At 40.7% G+C, this 19,868-nt stretch overlaps 1 long non-coding RNA gene across 2 annotated transcripts in view; it reads right to left on the bottom strand.

The window, feature by feature from the left end:
- LOC109323740 overlaps positions 1–19,518 on the bottom strand; it is a 32,705-nt gene extending 13,187 nt beyond the window's left edge. The window contains exons 1-3 of one of the 2 annotated variants that reach the window (XR_002104734.1): positions 16,018–19,518; positions 14,488–14,575; positions 5,659–5,868 (exon numbers count right to left, since the gene is read on the bottom strand). This is a non-coding gene — a long non-coding RNA (uncharacterized LOC109323740). Of the gene's footprint in view, positions 1–5,658; positions 5,869–14,487; positions 14,576–16,017 lie in introns of those variants that run through there. The other variant, XR_002104735.1, reaches the window with a different exon arrangement.
- Positions 19,519–19,868: the final 350 nt, after the last annotated feature.

Genomic DNA, 19,868 nt, shown 5'->3' with positions numbered 1-19,868 from the left:
GGATCTGACTCCTGGGTTCCAGCCTTCATCTTGCCTTTCTTGGGTGATGTGCCCCTAGCCCTGTTTACACCCTTCTCAGGTGCTGGACCTTCTCTGGACTCTTTTCTGCCTTCTCTGGCCTCTCTGGGGCTCTCGCTAGCCCTGCCCTTGCCCCTCCTGGGCTGTGGGTTCCTGGCCCCTGGCTTGGCTCTTCCCAGCAGGCTTAAGCCTCATGTGCCTTGCTGGTACTACTGAGATCTCTTGATCTCTCCTACAGTCCCATACCTGGTCCACCAGTTAAAGTCAACCAAAAACATAAGTGCATTGGCTGTAACTTAATTCTCTAAGCTTCCCAGGTATCCAATTAAATCACTATCCATACTGATTCGAATCCCCTGCCAGCCCTCAGCTTCTTACTTGCAGCTCACAGACAGAACAGGATCTTGCTCACTCTCTCAGCAACAGGCATCCTGTTGCAGAGCTTCTTCCTCTTCAGCTTCCAGGGTCAGACTGATTACTGTAACTCTGGCCCTAGCTTACATACCACCAGAGCCCTGCTCCTTCCAGTCAGATGATGCCCTAGGCCATCTGCAGATGCCCTCTAACAAGCTTTGCTTACTGGTCTGAATTTAGGGTACCCTATAGCATCAGGCTGCAGTAGTTTCTCTCTGCCTCCACAGGTTTCATAGTTTCATAGTTGGTAGGGTCGGAAGGGGTTACTCTACTGTTGTTGTATGCTGTGCTATAGCACAATAGGCACTTCCCATTATGGGATTTGGCTGCTTATTCCTTTACAGTTAGCTCCACGCTTTGTCTGTCTGGGCTCTGTTTGCCCCTATTTTTCCTCGATAAGTAACAGGAGCTGCAGGTTCCCTGTTACACCATGAAATGAGCTGGGTATTTAAACCAAAAAAGACATACTGTTTTTAAGAAGCACTTTAAAATTACAGCCAGATTGGGCATTAGCTTGGTGCCATCTGGGGACAGCTGGCAAGGTTTTCTGAAACAAACATGGAAAAAATGAATTGTAATGAACTAAGATGGAAAACAAGGCCTACTTAGGGAACAGATTAACTAAAATAATTAAAGGAATATACAAGTATAGGTGGGGAGGGGGACACAGAGTGATGAAAAAGAAAAGTCACTGCAGTTCTCTGAGTTGTATTGTTCATACATGTGTCTCCCTATGATGTGTTTGTGTCCTAGCAGTCTCTCACAGGGCAACAAAAATGGTGAGGGGGCTAGGGACATGATTTATGAGGAAAGATTGCGGGAACTGGGTTCCTTCACTAACACTAGCAAACAGTCCCAGTACCACCAACCTGACTCAGCCAAAGAGAGAGCAGCATAATCACCATCCAGGGGATCAAAGGTATGGGTAGAAAGTATATAGATGGCTTTTGGCCACAGAATATGGAAAGGCATTAGGGAGTCTGAACAGAGGCCTCCTCTGAAGCAGAACTGGCACTTTCTCTTGATGCCTTCTGCAAAGAGATCTCTCTTTGGATGGCCTCAGTCTACAAACTGAATTCTCAATATATGTCTGGTGTAGGGACTTAAGTCTACTAAGACAATTTGAGTTGGTGTTCTGAAGGCTAGGTACATTGATTACTTGTTTATTTGGTGTTGAATGTACCACTGCCATAAGGGGACCTCTCCCATGCAGAAGGAAATAACAAAGAAAAAAAGGCAAAACAAAATGGGTATATTTGAAAATACAAAGATGATAATAAATAACGATATTAGAAACTTTTAAAGACCTTCAACTAGAGTTTTAGGCCTCAGACTGTGAGCCAACAGAGTTCTCTTTTGAACTGATAACAGCTGGAGGGAATTTAAGAGTAGGAAGTGTGCACTTCTTTTAATCCTCACAGCACATGGCACAAGTAGAGGAAAGGCTACAATGTGTTCCCTACAGGGACAGCTTACACAAAGAATTTCCCATCTTGAACATTAGGGTGCATGTATACCCACAGTGAGGATGTGCATATGGACAATCACTCAAAGGAGAAATATGTAGTTTAGAGACATAACAAGCAATACACAAGAAATATAGGTAACAATGAAAATACATGATATTCCTTTTAGGATAAAGACAAGCAGACTGCCCTACAGAACCATATAATTCAAATACAAACTGAAGTTAAGTTTTGGGAAGTTAAATGAAGCACTGCATAAACATGAAAAACACTGTAAAAGCAAAGTAGAGAGAAATGCATGCATTTCCTCCAAGTGCACTTAAAAATGGCTTCCATCCTTGAGTAGCCATGGATAAAATAATAAGGAACTGGAGTGCTCAATTTGTTCTGAACAGAATGTACACATATTAGATCATCCAAATTCATCCCATTTCTAGGGTTTCCCATGAGCATCAACTTAAGTAAATCTTAGCCTAACCTCAGCTTGATTTATGGGCCAATCTGTTTTAGATCCTCTTTTCCTACTACCTCACTTCCCTCTGATATTCCAATAGGAATAAAGATCCATAACTTACCAAATTTACCTCTGCCTTTCTATCTTGGATTCAAGCACTTAATATCAGGCTACCTCCTTGGAAGAGCTCACCTCTTGCTGATAGTTTTTAGAGCAGGGGTGGGCAAAATGCGACCCAGGGGCTGGATGCCACCTGCCAAGCCATTCTATCCAGCCCGCAGGGCCCCTAAAAATTTTAGAAAATTAATATTAATCTGCACTGGGCTGCCTGTCATGTGGCCTTCAATGGCTTGCCAAAACTCAGTAAACGACCCTCTGTCCAAAATAATTGCCTGCCCCTATTTTAGAGTATGCCACAAGAGCAGATATATGAAGGCCAGATACCAAGTCATAGATAAATCCACTATGAAATACCAGAGTTATCTATAGACTCTGAGAAGGTATACTTTAGAAGAAAATTATATGACCTTTATAACTCCCCCAGCATCTGCAGACCTCTAGGTTCTGTGCCTGCACTGCTGCTGCTCTGCCCTCTGTTCTTCCAGAGCCAGAGCTGAAATCACTGGAAGAAAGTTGCACGGGGTATGTTGGGGTAGGGGAAGACAATGGAGGGGCACAGATCTAGTCCATCAGTCATTATTAGAGGCACTCAATTCAAACAGAGTGATAATATGTTAATAAGGCATCTGATGAAGACAGTTTCAGCCCATGAAAACTTGTGCTCTCTCTCTCCACACACACACACACACACACACACACACACACACACACACACACACACACACACACACAGAGCTATAGATATAGACAGATAGATAGCAATAGACTAGGACCTCCTGAATTTGAGGCGGCTGCCCCCCAGTTTCATAGTCTAAGCATGGCGCTAGTTGCCATTTTCATGGTGGTGTGTGGCAGCCCCCACCTCCCAATACCTCTGATTAGCCAAGAGGCCCCAGAAGTCCCACTCCTCCCTGGAAAATGACAGGTCCACCACGAAAATCTCCTTCCCTTTCCCTCCCTTTGTGCTTCAGAATGCCATGGTTTTCTGCCCTTTTCTGTTTTTGCAGCACTCTTTCCCCTCCTCTCCCTCCCGACCCCACTTGCAGTTGACTTTGTGCAGTTTTGCAGTCCCTGTGCTTTTTTACAGGGACCAGGCTCTTTTCTGGAGATCTACCAAGTTTGTGGTTTCTGCAAAAATCACATTGCAAATTTGGTAGATCCCTAGCTTGTATAGACAGATAGACAGATAATTTACTTTGGTTGGCCTATAAGGTGCAAATCTACCCTGCCTTCTAATGTATCTATCTCCAGGTAAGGGTATTTGCATTGTAGAGTTGGATTTAGGTATGTAACTATTACCAGCAATGGAGAATCTAAGAAGTCTGCCAAAACAGCTTCAACTTGATTTCTGCTGAATTTACAAACATGGGCAACCATTTCCCATCCATGAGAATAGGAAAAGAAATGACTGAAATGCACTCATTTATTCTAATGTAACCCATCTCACAAGAGGATATGGGTGTGTGACAGTGGTGACTCAGTTTCTCCTAGGAGTACCTAAGTTTAACAGGAGGGTACAAACAAGTTTGATTTATTTACACACACAAGTATCCAAACAGCAAGCTGTAACCCAGCATGGAAACCTGTTAACACAATTACTCTTTTTAACAGGGCAACTTAAAACCCCAGTTCCAAGCAGTTTCACAAGGACCCTCCTGGGTGAGAATCTTCACCCTGTGCACAACCCAAGCTATCCCAGATGGCACAAGGACTTCTTCTGCCCTACAATCACACTGCACTAACTTCTGCAGCCTTTTCAGTACTACTCGCTTGGCTCCTGCTGGGGTCTCCTTTGTGGGGAAGTCAATTCTTCTCCCATGTGCACTCAGACCAGGCTCCTCCACAATCTCCCTGGGGCTCTTTCAGTGGTACAAGGAGCAAGGCCTCTCCAACCTAACTGACTCTGGGCAAAATGCCCCCCAAATTGCAGCTCCTCTTTCCCATTTCCCTTCCTGCTAGCCCTCAAAGCAGGCAGGGGGTTGCAGTTCAACCTACTGTCCCCCGTTTTCCATTTTCCCAGGCTTTTTGTAACCCCACCCACTCCCTCTCCTATTGGCTAATGGCAGCCAGATTCCCTGGGTCTGGTTTTCCTGGGTTTGCAGTGGCCCCATCCCTCTCTACTTAAACCTTTGCAACTTAGGGGTGGGGGCTACGCTAACATGGGGGAACCAGACAGTAATTAATGGAGGTACAAAAAAATTGCTCCTTGCTTCAGGTTTTTGAGCAGACATATGCTGTAAAGAGATATTTAGGGAACAAAGGCAACTTCAAACTAAGCACTGAATATAACTTGTTGCAGTAGACAATAGTATCTTCTCTCTTCCTTCAGAAGTCAGACCCTAAGGAAAAAGGCCTGACTTGTTAAAAGGATCCTGTTCATGCCCAAAGTTACTTCTAGGTACAGCATATGCCAATTGGTACATTTGTGGAACAGGCACAAAATGAAAATACATTGTAGATACTCAGAAAACTGTGCAGATGAAAACGGAAGTGGGGACTAATATTGGGCAAGGAGTCATGACCACAGTATATGTGCATATGTTTGTATGAGTGTCAGATCTTATGTATGATGCTTTCAGATGCCAAGTGAAGACAATTTTCACTCTATCTTGTTAGCTTTATGGCAACAGTTGCATGCTCCTATTGTGCTGAGTCCAATGGACCTCTCTACCTTCTACCCTTGCACTGAAGAGTGTCACTGGGCTGTGTTACCAGAGCCAGCATTTTCTTCCCCCTAAAGAGAGCTGTCAGAAGCCTTTTAAAACATCTTTATGTAATATAAAACTGTATGTGTATGAATAAAACCTAGTTCTAAATCTCAGTCAAAATTAATGTAGCCAAACAATTCCTGGAAAGCATCAGCATGAGGGTTTTTAGCAGGCTTGCTTCTCTGTTTTCTGGTAATTGTGGTGATAACCTCACACAAGACTGATATTTTTCTCTCATCCAGGCAGCACTGGATCTTGTGCTTCAAGGAGAGAGATTAGGCATATACCTTTTCTGCGGTTACCAGGTAGCATGGACTAACTGCTTGAAAAACTTGAAAAACTTGTTCAACAAGTAACCAAGACTGGGCAATGGAAAGTCTGTCAGAGATATGAATAATGTTCTTAGGAGATCTAATTCATGTATTTCAAAATAACTATTTTAATATTACCAGCTAAGACCAGAAGAGGGCAATGAGCACATATAATGTTGATGACTGTAAGACCCAAGTTACTGACATGATATGATGATTGTCTTTTTAATCAAAGATCAGTATTTATTTACCTTATCCTCATCATGATGTTCCCAACAAGCTGTGTGTTTGAGAGTGCACATTGCCACATGATATGTGACAGATCTCAGTTCTCTCAAAAATACATGTATAGGAAAGCAAAGGTATTTAGATGAATTCTGCAAACATAAAAAGAATTACAACTTGCTGTTCATGAGCTTCCACTTGGGCCGGATAGAAGAATGTAGTTATCTGGACAGATTCCCAGAATTCATTCCACAGAAATTTGTATGTTTAAAAACCCGCTTTAGAAGTAGGAGAACAGTTGCAAAGATCTTCTGTTTTAAGGACTGCTCTCACACCACTCCTACACAAACACACTTTCTCTGACTCATGTATGCACTTTAAAAATACTGTGTTTACTGCACCAAGAGCTCTCTCTCAGAGAGTTTACCTTTGAGTGAACTTAGGAGAAAAAACAATCTGTCCATTAACAAAATTAGGACAGTATTTGTTAGGCTTTTTACCCAGAAAAGGAAGCTCAGTTCCATTTGGGTTGCTTTTAGGTCTACTGCAGACATAAACAACAATAAATTGTCCTACCAGATTCAGGCATATAATTTTCTTTGTTTTCTTTTAAGAGGAAACTCCCTTTAGAGAGACAGGGTAACTTCTAATTTCAAAGACCTTGTAATACATAAAAAAAGGGGAGGTTGCTTGCTGGTAGCAAAAATAACCTTTCCCAAAAGCAATGGAATGAGTGCATCATTATCTTCAGGTGTAAACAAGTACAGAGGTTTAAACTCATAACTCACGTTAGACTTTGAGGAGCTTTTTATGGCTGGAATGGAAATATATTTCCTAATGATCCCCAGAAAACCTGCATATTGATATTTTATTCCTTGACATTTTTTCATGGTCTGAGGGGTATTTGTTGGATTCTGATTTTGTCCTAAAGGTACTGGTTTAACATTTTATACACAAAAAATCTAAAGCTCTTGTGAGGACCTCAGAATAATTTCTGTATCTATAGTGGTAAGCAAATACATATTGCCTGAAATAACTAAATAGCCTAGTGGTTTACTCTAGTGATAAACTGCCCACTAATGGTGAATGTCCAGGGTGGCTCATGGCATTTGTGGCTTAAGAACTCAAAACTAAGCAACACCCGGCAAGCAGAAGATGGGCAGCTCAAAGAACAAGGAGAAGGCTGGCTATACCCTCTTCCAGAAGGGTATACAGGATGGAGAACACCAACTTCATGGAATTGGCTTTGCCGTTAAGAATGAACTCATAAACCAACTCAACAAATTTCCTACTGGACTTAACAAGTGCCTCATAACTATCTGCCTTCAACTGGCATGGACCCAATAAATTATTGTCACCCCCACTGCCTTGATATCTCTGATGAAACAAAGGAGGAATTCTATGCCAACTCTGACCAACTCCTCTCTTCCAACTTTGACCAAGTCCTCTATGATGTTTTGAAGGGAGACAGACTTATCCTGCTTGGCGATTTCAATGCCAGAGTCAGAAGGGATTTGAACTTCTGGAATGGAACCATCCACAAGAAAGGAGTGGGAAAGGTCAACTCCAATGGCATCCTCCTCTTGACCAAATGTACGGAACATGGACTCACCATCACCAACCCCTTGTTTCAGTAGAAAAACAGACAAAAGATTTCATGGCAAAACCTGCAATCTAAGCGTTGGCACTTGATTGACTACATCATTGTTTGTGCCCAGGATTGCAAAGATATCCACGTCACTCAAGCTATGCTAGGAGCTGATGATTACTGGACTGATCGCTGACTCATTCACCCAGTTATGTTGCTCAAACTGGCTCCCAAATAACAGCTGAAGCCGAAGCAATGCTGATGGAAGTTCAACATCAAACGACTCAAGGACCCAATCTGGTGAGACCTCTTCCACCAGTGCCTGAATGAAAAACTGGCAAATTCCAATCAATAACAACGGGAGAATGTTAGCAGTGCTGGGGGTGCCTTCAAGTCCACCATCATCAGCGTCTGTGAAGAGACACTTGGATTCTGTACCAGGAAGCATCAAGACTAGTTTGAAGAGAATAACTGGGAGATTCAAGATTTGGTCAAGTGCAAGGCCTTTTGTACTTCGCAGAATGAGATCAACCTCAAGGAAAAGAAACTGAATCACCAGCAAGTCAAGGCAGAGGTTCAAAGGAGGATCTATGATATGAAGAACCAGATGGTGAGAAGACAAGGCAAAGGAGATTCAATATCTTGCTGAATTCCATGATATGCTCAATTTTTTTAGTCCCACCAAAACTATCTATGGCCTGAGTACTCAGGGACCAACCCCCTTGAGACCTAAGGACGGAGGAGACCTTATCAAGGAAGGGGGAGCTATCAATGCCCCCTGAAAGGCGCATTTTGAAGGCCTTCTCAGTTGAGACAGTTATTGAAGAGTATGTTCTCAATTCCATCCCACAACACAGTCAGAGATGATCTTGGAATCCCTCCAACCCTTGACAACATGAAGAAAACCATCAATCAGATGAAGAATGACAAGTCATCTGGAGCAGATGGGATTTCTGCCAAAATCTTTAAGCATGGCAAAGAGGAGCTCACATCACAGCTCCATGCCTTCATCTTAAGGATTTGGAATTCTGAAGAAATCCCAGATGAACTTAAGGATGCCATCATAATCATGACAATCTTCAAGAAAGGATATAAGTTTGACTGTGAAAACTACAGAGGGATGAACTTGCTGCCCACCAGAGGAAAGATTCTTGCGTGAACCCTTCTGAACCATCTCCTTGTGCTTGCTGAAGAGCTTCTCCCAGAATTTCAGTGTTTAGGGTATCAAAAGGCACAACCAAGATGATCCTCACTATTTGCCAGCTGCAGGAAAAATGCCAGACAAACATAAATCCCTCTACATGGGCTTTTTTGATCTCACAAAAGCTTTAGACTCTGTCAACCAAGAAGTACTGTGGAGGATCCTTCTGAGGTATGGATGCCCATTGAAACTCATCACTGAAATATTTTTGCCTGTTCCATGACAGCATGCCATTAGTGGTACTCAGTAATGGATCCCTTTGCAGCTCAGACACAAGTTATGCAAAGCTGCATCATCACTTCAACATTCTTCTTGATATTGATTACTATGATGCTACATCTGACCATGAACAAACTTCCAGTCAGAGTGGAGCTAAAATATAGAATGGATGATAAGCTGTTTAATCTCAGCCGACTCTGAACCAAAACCAAGACTACCCTGACTTCAGTCATCGAGCTCCCATACGCTGATGATACTGTAGTGCGTGCTTACTCGGAAGCAAACTTTCAGGCAATCATTGACATCTTTACTGAAGCACACAAAAAATGGGACTGAAGCTTAAAATTCAGGAGACTAAGGTCTTCATGAACAAGCTCTTAATGAGCAGACCCCAGTTCCAGTAATTCAGATTTACAATGTGACTGAAGAATATTGAGTACTTTCTGTACTTCAGCAGCATCTCTCATAGAAGGCTGACATCACAAAGAAATACAATATCACCTCAAATGTGCAAGTACAGTCTTTGGATGCCTGAGGAAATGCATGTTTGAGGATTGTGACATCAGATTTGAAACAAGCTATTAGTTTATCAAGCAGTCATGATCTTTGTCTTACTGTATGGAGCTGAGATGTGGACAACATACAGGAGACAACTCAAGTTGCTGGAGAAATACCATCAATGCTGCCTGCAAAAGATCCTTCAAATCTAGTGGGAAGAGAAATGTACCAACGTTAGTGTTGTCTCACAATCAAACACCACAAGCATTGAGACAATGATCATTTGACATAAACTTTGCTGGGCTGTCCAAGTCATCTGGATGTCTGGCTCCAGACTTCTGAAGCAAGTTTTATTCTCCCAGCTCAATCAAGGTATATACTCAAGAGGAAGGCAGAGAAAGCTTTTTAAAGATGTCCTCTAGATCAGCTTGAAAAAATGAAATATTGACATCAACTTGTGGGAGGCTATCGCCCAGGACCACCCCAAATTGAGGAAGAGTTTGTTGTAATACTTCGAAACCTCATGACAACAGAAAAGCAGGAGATGGAAAAGCAGGACTGGAAGAAACAGTGTGTTGTAGACCAAATCAGGATTCCAGAGCCATCTACCCCACAAGAAAACACATGCCTGAGTTACCATAGAACCAGTTGATCCCGGGTTGACTTTGTTGGCCATTTTTGGACCTACAGATAAGACAATCGTGGAAGACAATTATCCTTGGCTTCAAGGGATTGTCAATGATGATGATGAACCTGCCCATTAGATATTATGGTTCAGCCTCAGTGATCAGAGTGCTTTCAAGAGTTCAAGTGGGCTTAGCTTTCTTTTCTCAAGAATATTGTTGCTTTACAATACCTGCTGGTTATACAATAAATGCCGTGGGTGAGATATCTAACATTTTTTATTGTACAACAATGTTTTTATGTTGCAAGAACAATTACACAATCATTTTCAGCCTCTGGTTACTGACTTAAATATTGCAGAAGACCAAACAAACTTTAAATAGTTATTTAAGAACTATTATTAATAGTGATTTATTTTTTTAATAAATACAATTATTACTTTTTATATTGTGCTATCAGTGGGCAAGGGCCTTTACAGACAAAAAGTGGAGGCAAATTTCTGTCTGAAGTATGTTAGGATCTAAGGAGACAAAATGTAATCCCAGGATGTTCAGTGGGATATAACAATCAAGGGTGTCTATACATGTGCTCTGGGGTGGTAGTGGGGGAGGGGCGGGGGGCTTTACAATGGCTTCCAAACAGCTGCTCTAATTAAAAAGCCACAGAGTTACATGTATTCAGTATCCTGTGTTTCAAAATGGCTGTGGGATTCCTTAACTAAAGCTCATTTGATGAATTTTAGTTAAAGCACCCCTGCTATCATTTTGAAATGTGGGATGCTGAATGCATATGACATTGCAGGATGCCAGTGTTCAGATTAGACACACTCTATTTAGAACATATTGGAGTATGTGTATAGATACCCCAAGAGAATTAATTCTACATTTCTAGGCCTCTTAGAAGTAATATGTTTTAAGGAAAAAATCTGGAGGAAGTAAGAACACAGAAGTATGTTAGACTGAGGGATGTTCCTGGTGCACAAACCTAGTTAGAAAACAGAAGGTGAGGATGGGAGTGGATAAAAACAGTGGTCAAGCTAACTAGTCTGGCTATTCTCTTCAGATGTGTTAAGTGTCTATTGCTTTTTAAACTTCCCAGAAAGTTGTAAGTGAAGGGAATGCATCAGTGAGCCGGTTTGCATCGAGGTTTCTTTTGACCAAGCAGGCACTTTTGCCAAACATGTTTTTGCTTTGTGATGTGACTATTACCTCAGTAGGAGACAGATTTTTAGCAACAGTGAATATAAGCCTCTGTCCTGAACATTAACTTCTAGTGGTTAAGAAAATTGAACACTTCCAACCTATATGAGATTCGTTCTCATCCTAGTGTTTAGAAGACATAAACCATACAAGAAGAGAAATGACAAACCCCATCATTTCCCTCCCTGTTCACCCTTGGAGCCTTACTGCCTTGTTTTATAACTAACAGAAACTGATGCCAGGTTGGATTTGTTTTTGGATAGAAAAACACACTGGAAGATTCTAGCGTTATAAGAAGTGATGGTGGTGAATCAGTAAGTGACTCTTTTCCCTTTCAGTCAGATACTCCTTGGGGGCTTTGCCTTTGGGGCATCTGGTCACAATAGTACTCAGAAACAATAAAATAAAATACAATAAACATAAAAATGCCTTCCTGATATTCCAGAGCAGAATTCAAAGCTCTTAGTATACTGCACTGTTTCCTCTTCCACCAGATGAAAGATGTGTTTAGGGCAATTGCATGATTGCTCCAGGTAACGTAAGACACATTCCAATGGATTATCCCAAGCTATCAGAAAAACTTTAAGGAGATCACTGGGGCTTTGAACAGGCATTCATTTTTGGCATCAGAAATGTCTGAGAAATTTCTGATCAAATTCTACCATTGGAAAGGGAGAGGGAGCAGTACAGACATCCAGCCTGCAGCTGCTCCCTCTCTCCTGTTCTCTGTGCCTTCCCCAGACCAGGGTAATCCCAGTTCATGCATTGTCTCCTCAGGAGAAACTGAATGAACACTTGCATGCCTGTAGTTTCTAATAGGAAAGTGGCAATTCTCTGGGCAAAAACATGGCACCTAAATGTTGTATGGGACTTAAATGCTGAGTTTGCAGCCACAGCACAGAAGTGAGTATGTCAGGTCAGTTAACAGTGTTCTCCTTAGATTTTGGACCTAACTTAATGTCCTCCCATTTTGAATATTTTGTTGCTGCAGGTGCTTTAATTAATGACTACTTGTCACTGAAGATACTTTTTCTCAGGGTAGGGGTCTTAAAGTCAGATTAGAAATAAGGCACAGTTTTTAAATCAAGGGTAAGTAAACACTGCAAGAACTTACTGTGGGATGTGGTATGTTCTCTGTCATTTGACCTCTAAATCAAGACTGAAGGTCTTTCTAAAAAGACATTTTGCCTCAACTAGTAATTATGACCTCAATGCAGAAATTATGGGGTGAAATTCTATGGCCTGTGTTATACAGGAGATCAGACTAGATCAGTGGTGCCCAATCTTCTTGCTTGATGGGCTGAATGGGCAGTACCTGGTCTCATTATGGGCCGGATCTAGTTGGTGGTCCCAGTTCAGAGCCTGGGACAGGCATGGTGGGCACCCTCCAGCTGTGTGCAGGAGGCAGGTCGGCCCTAACATGTCCCTGCAGGGCAGAGGAACTTGACCCAATCCCATGAGAGTGAAGGGGGCGTGGCCCAGTCCCAATCCAAAGGCAGGGGTGAGAGAGTGTGGACTGGTTCCATGGAGTGCGTGTGAAGCTTGGGATTTTGGGAATTTGGCTGTGGGAGAGGGTGGCCATATTAATGATCACTGCTCCCTCTCTGCCAAATTTCCAGACCTATGGTGATCCCCACAGCCCTCATGACATGGTTTTGCAGGCCACTTTTGACCTGCATGCTGGAGGTTAAGCACTCCTGAACTAGAGGATTGAATTGGTTCTTTCTGACATTAAGAATCTATAAATCCAAATTTTGACATGTACAGTCCCATTCTACGTGGTGAATTTAGAACCTTTACTAGCAGTTTCAATGAACAAGCATTTCATTCATTCCCTGTCTAAACCTGTTCTGTCATGTCGTTTTTAAACAGGTGCTTTGTTCTTCCTCAGAGATGTCCTTATATCAGTTGCGAGTAAAGTGTTTTCTGTACAATCCTTTGAGTTCTCTCAACATTCACAGAAATTATTGTTTAGTCTTTACTGAATACTTAGTTAACTGTGGTGAGGGAGGACAAGGTGTGACTTTGAGCAAGCTGATTTCTCCCCTTCTTTTCCTAAGTCATTGATTTTAAATAATGCATTGTTCCAACAAATACTCATTGTAGTTGAATTGAAACTTAATTGAAGCAAATTTTGTGAAAGTAGTTTTCATCCAGTGCTGAGAAAAATTCCACTTTTAATACAAAGTAAAAAAGTTACAGCTATAAAGCAAAATATGACAAACGTAGCATCTTGAGGAATTTTCATTCCATTTAAATAGGTCACTAGAATCAAATTATATGCTTTACTGGAATAATTAGCATTTACAAAGACAAATTTACCTTGGTACAACTCAGCTGACTTCTTTGGGAGTTACACGAGGAATAAATGCAACCTACAACCATCTTATGAGGAGTCTAAGTCCAAACACACTGGAACAATCATCCTGGTTGCTTTTGTGTGGGGGGGGAACTACTTCAGGATCCAAATACTGGTTAAGTTTTGTCTTCCTATCTCAACTAGAAACTTGACCCCTGAAAATTGTGAATGTCAAGATTTATGTAGGCTTTCTGTTTCTACAGTTTCTTTCCTCTCTGGCCTCCATTATGAAGCAGCTGTACTTCTCTGGGCTCCCATTGTGACTACTAACCTTGACTCGCTCTCTTTAGTGGCCAAGAAGGAAAGCAAATAAGAGAATGCTGAAAGGTCAATGGTTCTTTTACTCAGTTACTCATTTTTCCATTGGCATTTTAGGGGAATCATGCCACTGAAATTAGCTTCAGCTTTGTGGCCTGGTTCCTGCACAACAATCACATGGGGCTAAGAGCAGAATACTGCAAAAGCTGGAACATTTCCCTGTACCTCTTTGGATCTTGGTATTAATCTAGCATATTATGTTTGTAAAAAAGAAAGCTCAGGTAGTTGTTGTCAGTCTAGTAGTTAAATATATATTTAATAGTTAAATATATCTCAAACATTCTACTGGAGATGAGTTTCCTTGTTATAAACTTGGATCTCAACAGAGATCTAAACTTTCCCAAGTTTAGGACTATACATTTATGTTTCTGACTATGTGTGTCTCTGTGTATTTGTACAAATCTAAGAATTTGGTTTTGGCCCATCTATTAACTACTATTCTTTGGAATGTTAGATTTATTAAACGCATACTATACAGGAGATTTCGCTACACAAACAAATGTAGAGACAGAAAAATATTATGGTGAAAATTAGACCAAAGGAAAAGCCCCAGGGGATATTCTACTTGGGTGAGAATTGCTGATTGTCTACTTTGTTAAATAATACACCTATCAGCAGGAGGGGGTTTGCATGGCTCTAGATGATTTAAATTATGGCACCTATATTAAAGGCTTCTTTAGTGTCAAACCTCTCCAGCAGTTAAGTGATTTGCTGTTTTCACTGTTTTTGTTTGATAGGTTTGAAATTAAATAAAATAAAACTGACCTGAGATCCAATTATAGTGTTCATGCTTACTCCCAAAAGGTTGTACTTTGATCCACCAGAGAATCCTCCAAGTAACTGTCAATAGTCACTGTGAAAAGGAAATAGTACTGAAGAATAGTTCTTACCTCTGCCAATTAAAATCAAACAGGTAATTTTAAAATATATTTTCCTCCTTCTATCTTTACTTAGCAGAAATACTGTATATATTATCTTGCTGTGCCTTTAATTTACCTCATAAAACATTCCTTTCAACTTACCTACATTGTTTTAATATTTTAATTCAATTAGTCCTTTATTTATTGGAGCAAACAGAAGACCTAAAGTGAAATCTGACAAGTTGCCTATAATGAAAATAGGTGGCTGGATGTATTATACAGTTATGATGAAAACAATAGCATAGGACACACATTTTGTTTTCAGTGTATATTACTGTATTTACTCAACTATAATATGACCCTGAATGTAATATAACCCCCCAATAATTAGATTCTATATATGGAAAATTAATATTTTTGTTATAATTTTCCAGGTACAGAATCTAAGTTTTGGTGGGTTGTCTTGAATCACCCTCCCTTACTGTGACAGCAGGCAAAGCAGTGGTTGTGGGGAGGGTCATCTGCCCCCCTTGCCCTCTGCTCCACACACTTGTTCCCCCTGCAGCCTTCTTGCCCCCCTGCAACCTGAACCTCTGAGCCCCAACTCCCCACAGATTCTGCTCCATCCCCCATTCCTTTGTCTCTGCCTCTTCCCCTCAAACTCCCCCCAGTCTCCACCCTTTCCCCCCCAACTCTGCCTCTTTCCCCCCACCCTCCTGCACCCCTTACTGTCAGATGCTGTTCTGAGAGCACAGCATGTGGAAGGTCAGCCCTTGCCTGGCTGTGCAGCAGTGTCAGCACTTTTTATTGGCCAGGCAGGGGAAGGAGTTTCCATGTGCGCTATGGCCAGGAGAATCCCCTTCATCTTATAGCTGAGTAAATACAGTAAATCTTTTAGTCATGGCTGTAAGCAAGTCAGTAGCAGTGTCTCACTATGAAATCATATTGAACATGCATAAGGTGTCATAGTCCATGTTTGGAAAAGCTTATATTTATGTAAGAAAAGATGCATGTGCAAGAAACAATAGGAGGGAAATAGTGTGAGAAAACAAAATCATTCAGGCGCAAAGAATCAGAATATACACAATTAATGAATAGCCTTTTATTTGATTCAGAATTCTCCCCCTACCTGTTCATAAGAAAGATAAAAAAATAAAGGTGGCTTTCTCCAAACATCACTGTAGCTAGCTATCAAGTTCTTCATGTTGCCCATAAAACCTTGTGCTTAGATCTCAGAGATTAATACTCCATAAAAGAGGATCAATGGTCATATCACCAATTAGCATGTTCAACGTAGCTTTTGAAAGAAACCATCCAGAACTTCACTTCTTAGTGCCTAGAGATTGAACATACACACCTTCTTTATTGAGTTAAGTAGTGTTAATATTATTCTTGAAAGATAGAGAGAATTCTGTTATATAAAACATTTTCTCACCTCAACAAAGAAGCAGGTTAGATTGTTCAAAGGTGTATGGGCATGTATATTATGTCCGTATTGCTTCAGTTCTGCTTAGGGTGATACACTGTCGAGGATGATTGTCTTCCATGTTTGCCTTATCTGTGGGTCCAAAGATACCAGCCAAGGCCAATCCAGGATCAACAGGTTCTATTGCAAGGGAAGAGATACATGCACTGGACAAATAATTAGTAACCAATGCTAAGCATAGAAAAGTGGTGGCTGAGATTTTTGGAGTCTGTATGTATTAGATGCTTGATTCCCATTAACCTTGCTTAGGCACATGGTTCTTGCAGGCCAATCCCAAACTATAGTTCACCTTAAACACAAAAGGTTGATCTATGAGCAAGAGAGGCTAGTTCTAGAGAGGACAGGTCTGAACACACTTAGCTTACTCAAGTCTGCTGGTGTGTTGTAGATCTGGGAGTTCATTCGTCAGGCTATGCTGGGCCCACTTATGCTGAAGACAGAGGGCTTGGGAGTGGACAGTGGGGAACAAGCCTGAAACAACCTTACTGGTGAATTTCTGAGTCAGGTCCATGCTTATAGACTTAGGTGAGTGGGCCATTGTCGGCTCCATCTTATCCAGGCACACTACTGCTCCAGTGTATACAAGACAAAAGGGCCTTTTTTTCACAGGCAGGTCTATCCATTGTCCTAGAGATGTAAATTCATGGCACACAACAGGTTAGTTCATCTGATTTGGTTCTGTTCTTCTCTTGCTTGCTTTTGAATACGACTTGCCAATTATACCTTCAACATAACTGAAGTGCTGTTGTAATGACATTTTGTGACTTCCATTATTAATGCTTCTGTCATATGAGTACCCCTGAGGAAGAAGCAAAGCAGCAGACAGAAGACAGAATCTGGGCAATTTATATCCTGGTTACAGTGATGCTGGAATGCTGTATGCTGGTGCTTTCCCTCCATCTTCAGTGTACCAAACTTGTGCATTCACCAAATCGATGTTTATGTTCATTGTATCTCTAGACCAAATTTGCTTAATTTGCAAAAGCACTTTTTTCTCCTCTCTTGCCATTTCTGTAAATTCATGTTAGGATGTGATTTATATTACCACTAATCATAGAGATTTTGATCACATCTGTAACATCTGTGCAAACTCAGGGAAAGTTAATAGTGGGTTTCATAGGAGTTATTAGAAACATAATATGAAGATGGTGGGGTTCTGAAGAAGTTAGCTGAAGGCATAATTTAGCCATCAGAATGTTTATTACTCTTGGTGATACACAAGATGGAAAAGAAACATGATGGAGGGATAGAACCTGTTAAAATCTGGTGCACATTCTCTAATGATTCCTTCCTGTGTATTCACAGCTGAAGATCAGTGTACCTGCAGTCTACCAGTAGGATAAAGACGGAAGCTGTGGAGAAAGAGGACTTCAAGTTTGGTTATAGATATATTGGCATTTTGAGGATCCATATGGGGGCCCATTGCAGTGCCATTCATTTATAGGTACAGGAAATCCCCAAATCTGAAATACTTGTCTGAGAGAGTGCAAATGGAAACAAAAGCAGTGTTCTCATCAGGGATAATATTCTTAATAGCTTATAATCTTGTCCTCATGGGGGGTATTAATGTATAGAGGTCTGTAATCCATGGTAGCTAATATGATGTTAGCTGGAAGCTCATCAATGGAAGCTAGTAAAATACAATGTGATTATGTGCTGTGAGTTTCCACGTACAGTTTTCGCAACATGCCAGTTCTCTTAAACCAGGGGTGCGCAATCCCTGGCCTACTGGCCAGATCTGCCTCATGGCGTTATGTTATCTTGCCTGAGGGGCTTCCCACAGATCTGAAAATTAGTGGAAGGGAGAGCAATGGCAGTATTTTCCTCTTCTGCTAAATTTCCATACTATAGGGAATTCCATCGACTGGATACCATGGTCCCCCTGTGCTTTGTTGGGCATGCAGTCCAGTGGAAGCAGTGCAGAGCCTGACCAGGTGCAAGGGGCTGGGCAGTGGTGGCACAGCCCAATCTCAGGTATCTAGGCTGGACAGAGGTGGTACAGGGCCTTATGTCCACGTGCTGGACTAGGTAGAGATGGCACAGGACTGATTGGGGCATGACAGGGCATACAGAAGGGTCGAGGAGCCCAATCCAGGTATCTAGAGACAGAAGAGTCAGTGCCTTGGGCTTGATCCAGCCTGCAGAATGGCTCTGCATCATTCATTCAGCCTATGGGGCTAAAAGGTAGAAGAACTTCACTGCTTTAAACTTGAACATTCCTGTTACTACAGTATTACATGAAATCTTGTCCTGGCAAAGTTCCACTGATTTCAGTGGCATTCAGACTTCATCCATGAGTCTCACACAAGTAAAGACAATCAGTTTCTTCACACTGATAAATGAACATAAGAGGGTAGTAAGCTGATAGTTCATTGGTAAAGTTTGATTTTTGGACACTATTTCTCAATGTAATTTTAAATCACACTGGGCAGTCTTGGTGAATAAATATATTTTAAATAGTTAAGATCCATTAACTATTTTTTGTAATTTCAGTGGCAAAAAACTCATAACTTGAATCTGACTTCAAACATTTATTTTTGGCTATATGCATAACCATGGCAAGTTATGGTATTTGCTTAAAAATTGAAAATCAGGTCTTTGTAGACGTGCAAAATTTAACTGAAAGACTAATATCTATAAAATTGTATGGGGCCTGTTCTGTATCTCATTGATATCAGCTGGAGTCTGTGACCTTAATTAGTCTAAATCAATTGTGCTGTTGAAAAATTAGGTCATTATCAGCCCTACTTCTTGAAGAAGTCCATACAATGAAAAAAGTGAAACTATGAAACATAATTCACTACTGCTGCAATTTTGCTATAAATATAATGCTGTATAAGCAGCATAACCTTAGATGAGACCTTTAGCTGAGGACACTTGAGCTGTCTATAAAATGTTCATCAGAATGTTTTACAAAATTCTAATAGTGCATGATACAACTATTGATTTTAAAGATACGAAACTTTAAAACTACAAACACAAATTCCATCCATTCCTCAATAAGATTTATAAAACAAGACAAGTTTGAAGCTTCTAGCTTCAGCTATTGTTGCTTTGCTATGTAAACAGAAGAAATTAGTTGTAATAGATGGGGAAAATACTGAGTGAAGCAATTTTTCTTAAATGTAATAAGTCATCTTTGATCTAAAAAAGTACATAGAAAAGTACATATAGGCCAGTCCTTATAGAAACTTACGAAAAACCAAAAAAGTACAGCTGAGTTGCTGTGCAAAACAACATTAGCTAAAAAGTACATATTATGAATGTAAAATGAATCTTCTTTCAGATTTGGATTGTATGATATTACTTAAAATTAGTTCTTATGCCTATACCTAGGTATTCCAATTTCAAAATGAACAAGAATAAAATAAAAAAAAGAAATGAGTATGCTGTACCACAGTTTGTCTATAAGAAACGTATGTACACTACTAACATGGACACCAGTGCTGATTTTTTAAAATAAAGCTTAAATAATGTGACACATCACTTAAACAATATTAAAAAAAACTCCATTCTGCATCAAAGGCTTTTCAGCCTCAGTTGAAATGATAGGGTCAAAGGCAACAACCATTTGTTGATTGTAAACTGTAAACAAATGTAAACAGACTTTATTTGATTGAATATTGGTTAATTCATTTCTGTTCTTAAAATTAGGATATCTTGCTTTATACTGCAACATCAGTATGAGATGTATAAAGGCTGATCCTGAACCCATTGAAATAAATGGAAATCTTCTCACTGACCTGTTTTGGATGAACCCCTCAAAGGGCAGGGCTATTCAATGTCTGAGCAGTGCCCCT

This window comes from Crocodylus porosus, unplaced genomic scaffold (genome assembly GCF_001723895.1).
Source record: "Crocodylus porosus isolate Cpor-Errol unplaced genomic scaffold, CroPor_comp1, whole genome shotgun sequence".
Classification (NCBI taxonomy): Eukaryota; Metazoa; Chordata; order Crocodylia; family Crocodylidae; genus Crocodylus; species Crocodylus porosus.
Note: the sequence above shows the minus strand (reverse complement) of the source record. Positions and strands in the feature narration are given on the sequence as shown.